Genomic DNA, 5,422 nt, shown 5'->3' on the forward strand with positions numbered 1-5,422 from the left:
ATTTCAGAAAAATAAAAATAACAAGATTATGATTTTGAATTCTCATTTTTTTGTTTCTTTACTCTGTGACGAATTTCTTTTTTTTTCTTTTTCTTTTTTTTTTCTTTTTATTTTTAGTTACATTTTGTTAACTCTGTGTCCCAGCTGTATCCCACTCCCTCATTCCCTCCCCAACCCCACACTCCCTCCCTGGTCTCCTCCCTGCCCCTTTCAAAGTCCACTGATAGGGGAGGACCTCCTCCCCTTTCATCTGACCCTGTTTTATCAGGTATCTTCAGGGCTGGCTGCAAAGTCCTCCTCTGTGGCCTAACAGACTGCTCCTCCCCTGGGGGGGGGGTGTCAAACAGCCTGCCCTTGAGATCCTGTTAGAAATAGTCCGTGTTCCCCTTACTTTGGAAAACTACTTGGTTACTGAGCTACCACAGACCACATCCGAGCAGAAGTTCTAGGTTATATCCATAGATGGTCCTTGGTTGAGTGTCAGTCTCAGAAAAGACCCTGTGCCCAGATATATTTGGTCCTTGTAGAGCTCCTATCCTTTCCATATCATACTAACTTCCCTTCTTTCATATGATTCCCTGCACTCTGCCGAGGATTTGGTTATGAGTCTTAGTGTCTGCTTTGAAACACTGCTAGGTAGAGTCTTTCAGATGCCTTTTGTGGTAGACTCCTGTCATAAGTTCAATGCACATCCCATTTGTCTTTCTAAATGAGGATTAATCACCTTCACCTGTGTCTACTTTCTTGATTATCTTCTTTATGTGTGTAGATTTCATTATGTTTATCATATCTTGTAGGTCTATCTAAGCGAGTATATACCAAGTTTGTCTTTCTCCTTCTGGGATACTTCACTCAGAATGATCTTTTCTAGATCCCACCACTTGCCTGCAAATTTCATGATTTCCTCCTTTTTGATTGCTGAGTAGTATTCCATTGTGTAAAAATACCACAATTTCTGTATCCATTCCTCCGTTGATGGACATCTGGGTTGTTTCCAAGTTCTGGATATTACAAATAAAGCTGCTACGAACATGGTTGAACAAATGTCCTTGTTGTGTACTTGAGCAAATTTTGGGTATATACCTAGGAGTGGTATAGCTGGGTCTTGAGGTAGCACTACTCCTAGTTGTCTGAGAAAGCGCCAGATTGACTTCCAGAGTGCTTGAACCAGTTTACATTCCCACCAGCAATGGAGGAGGGTTCCCTTTTCTCCACAACCTCTCCAGCATGTGCTATCACTTGAGTTTTTCATCTTGGCCATTCTGATGGGTGTAAGGTGAAATCTCAGGGTCGTTTTGATTTGCATTTCCCTAATGGCTAATGAGGTTGAGCATTTCTTTAAGTGTTTCTCTGCCATTCGATGTTCCTCTTTCGAGAATTCTCTGTTTAGCTCTGTTCCCCATTTTTTAAGTGGATTACTTGGTTTGTTGCTTTTCTGCTTCTTTAGTTCTTTATATATACTGGATATTAGCCCTCTGTCAGATAAAGGGTTGGTGAAGATTCTTTCCCAATCTGTAGGCTGTCTATTTGTTTTGATGACAGTGTCTTTTGCTTTACAGAAGCTTTTCAGTTTCATGAGGTCCCATTTATTGATTGTTGCTCTTAGAGCCTGTGCTGTTGGTGTTCTGTTCAGGAAGTTGTCTCCTGTGCCAATGAGTTCTAGGCTGTTTCCCACTTTTTTTTTCAACTGATTTAGAGTATCTGGTTTTATGCTGAGGTCCTTGATCCACTTGGACTTTAGTTTTGTGCAGGGTGATAAATATGGATCTATTTTTTTTTTTTCTGCATGTAGACATCCAGTTGGTCCAGCACCATTTGTTGAAGATGCTGTCTTTTTTCCATTGAATGGATTTGGCTTCTTTGTCAAATATTGAGTATTCATAGGTGTGTGGGTTTATTTCTGGGTCTTCTATGCGATTCCATTGATCCTCCTTTCTGTTTCTATGCCAATACCATGCAGTTTGTATTACTGTTGCCCTGTAGTACAGCTTGAGATCGGGAGTGGAGATACCTCCAGATGATCTGTTGTTGTACAGGATCGTTTTGGAGATTCTGGGTTTTTTGTTTCTCCATATGAAGCTGAGAATCTTTTTTTCAAGGTCTATAAAGAATTGAGCTGGTATTTTGATGGGAATTGCATTGAATCTGTAGATTGCTTTTGGCAGGATGGCCATTTTCACAATGTTAATCCTACCAATCCATGAGCACGGGAGATCTTTCCATCTTCTGAGATCTTCTTCAATTTCTCTCTTCAAAGACTTGAAGTTTTTCTCAAACAGGTCTTTCACTTGCTTGGTTAGAGTCACACCAAGGTACTTTATGTTATTAGTGGCTATTGTGAAGGGTGTTGTTTCCCTAATTTCTTTCTCAGCCTCTTTGTCTTTGGTATACAAGAGGGCTTCTGATTTTTTTGAGTTGATTTTGTATCCTGCCACTTTGCTGAAGGTGTTTATCAGCTGAAGAAGTGCTCTGGTTGAATCTTTGGGGTCGCTCATGTATACTATCATATCATCTGCAAACAGTGACACTTTGACCTCTTCCTTTCCGAGTTGTATCCCCTTGATCTCCTTTAGTTGTCTTATTGTTCTGGCTAGGACTACAAGTACAATGTTAAAGAGATATGGAGAGTGTGGGCAGCCTTGTCTTGTCCCTGATTTCAGTGGGATTGATTTAAGTTTCTCTCCATTGAGTTTGATGTTGGCTATAGGCTTGCTGTATATTGCCTTTACTATCTTCAGGTATGTGCCTTGTATCCCTGATCTCTCCAAGACTTTAAACATAAATGGGTGTTGGACTTTGTCAAATGCTTTTTCAGCATCTAAGGAGATGATCATGTGGTTTTTCTCCTTCATTTTGTTTATGTGGTGGATTACATTGATGGATTTCCGTATGTTGAACCACCCTTGCATTCCTGGGATGAAGCCTACTTGGTCATGGTGGATGATATCTTTGATGTGTTCTTGGATTCGGTTTGCAAGTATTTTATTGAGTATTTTTGCATCAATGTTCATAAGAGAGATAGGTCTGAAGTTCTCTTTTTTTGTTGGATCTTTGTGTGGTTTAGGTATCAAAGTGACTGTGGCTTCATAGAATGAGTTTGGTAGTGTTCCTTCTGTTTCTATTTTGTGGAATAGTTTGAGGAGAATTGGTGTTAGTACTTCTTTGAAGGTCTTGTAGAATTCTGCGCTGAAGCCATCTGGTCCAGGGCTTTTTTTGGAGGGGAGACTGTTCATGACTGCTTCAATTTCCTTGGGAGATATAGGACTATTCAGTCTTTCTACCTGATCTTGACTTAATTTTGGTAGATGGAATCTGTCAAGAAAGTCATCCATTTCATTTAGATTTTCAAATTTTGTGCCATATAGGCTTTTGTAGTATGACCTAATAATCGTTTGGATTTCCTCAGTGTCTGTAGTTATGTCCCCATTTTCCTTTCCGATTTTGCTGATTTGTATGGTTTCTCTCTGCTTTTTAGTTAGTTTGGCTAAGGGTTTGTCTATCTTGTTGATTTTCTCAAAGAACCAGCTTTTTGTTTCTTTGATTCTTTGGATAATTTTATTTGTTTCTAATTGATTGATTTCTGCCCTTAGTTTGATTATTTCTAGCCGTCTGCTCCTCTTGGGTGTATCTGCTTCTTTTTTTTCTAGGTTTTTTAGTTGGGCCATTAAGTTGTTTGTATGTGATGTTACGGATTTCTTCTTGTAGGACTTAGTGCTATAAATTTTCCTCTGAGCACTGCTTTCAATGTGTCCCATAAATTTGGGTATGTTGTGCCTTCATTTTCATTGAATTCTAGAAAGTCTTTAATTTCTTTCTTTATTTCTTCCTTGACCCAGCTGTCATTGAGTAGTAAGTTGTTCAGTTTCCATGGGCGTGTCGGCTTTTTGTTATTTCTGTTGTTGTTGAGGTCCAGCTTTAGTCCATGGTGGTCAGATAGAATACAAGGGATTATTTCAATCTTTTTGTATTTGTTGAGGCTTGCTTTGTGACCAACTATATGGTCTATTTTGGAGAAGGTTCCATGTGGTGCTGAAAAGAAGGTGTACTCTTTTGAGTTTGGGTGAAAAGATCTGTAGACATCTATTAGGTCCATTTGATTTAGGGATTCTGTGAGTGCTTTGATTTCCCTATTTGGTGTCTGTCTGGTTGATCTGTCCCTTGATGAGAGTGGGGTGTTGAAGTCTCCCACTATTAAGGTATTAGGATCAATGTATGATTTAAGCTTTAATATTCTTTCATTTACAAATGTAGGTGCTCTTGTATTTGGGGCATAGATATTCAAAATTGTGATGTCCTCTTGTTGGATTTTTCCTTTGATGAGAATGTAGTGGCCCTCCTTATCTTTTTTGATTAACTTGGGTTGAAAGTCTATTTTATTAGATATTAGGATGGCTACTCCAGCTTGTTTTCTGGAACCATTTGCTTGAAAAACATTTTTCTAGCCCTTTACTCTGAGGTAGTGTTTATCTTTGTTGCATAGGTGTGTTTCTTGGATGCAACAGAATGTTGGGTTTTGTTTCTGTAACCATTCTGTTAGCCTGTGTCTTTTTATTGGTGAGTTGAGTCCATTAATATTGATAGATAATATTGACCAATGCATGTTAGTTCCTTTTGTAATGGAGTCGATGATCTTACCTTGTTTCATTGCTTGTTTTCTTTTCCTTTTTGTTGGGATATTATCTGTATGCCCTGTTTTCTTGGGTGAATTCGTTTTCGTTGGATTGGAGTTTTCCTTCTAGTATCTTCTGTAGGGTTGGTTTGCTGTATAGATATTGCGTAAATTTAGTTTTGTCATGGAATATTTTGTTTTCTCCATCTATGTTGATTGAAAGCTTTGCAGGGTATAGTAGTCTCGGTTGACATTTGTGATCTCTTAGAGTCTCCATGATGCTTTCCCAGGCCCTTCTGGCTTTCATAGTTTCTGATGAGAAGTCTGGTGTGATTCTGATAGGTTTACCTTCATATGTTACTTGGCCGTTTTCCCTTGCTGCTTTTAATATCTTTTCTTTGTTCTGTAGATTTAGTGTTTTGACTATGATGTGACGTGATGTGTTTCTTATCTGGTCTAGTCTATTTGGTGTTCTGTAGGCCTCTTGTATATTTATGGACATCTCTTTCTTTAAGTTGGGGAAATTTTCTTCTATGATTTTTTTTGAAAATATTTTCTGGACCTTGAAGCCTGGAGTCTTCTTTTTCATCAATTCCTATTATTCTTAGATTTTGTCTTTTCATAGCATCCTTGATTTCTTGGATATTTTGTGATTGGAATTTTTCTGATTTTACTTTTTCTTTGAGAGAAGTATCAATTTCTGCAAGTGTGTCTTCAGCTCCAGAGATTCTCTCTTCCATCTCTTGTATTCTGTTGGTGATGCTTACTTTTGTGGTTCCTGATCTTTTCTCCAAGTTCTCCAGCTCAAGAGTT

Source organism: Psammomys obesus, unplaced genomic scaffold (genome assembly GCF_907164565.1).
Source record: "Psammomys obesus unplaced genomic scaffold, mPsaObe1.curated_primary_1811, whole genome shotgun sequence".
Lineage (NCBI taxonomy): Eukaryota > Metazoa > Chordata > Mammalia > Rodentia > Muridae > Psammomys > Psammomys obesus.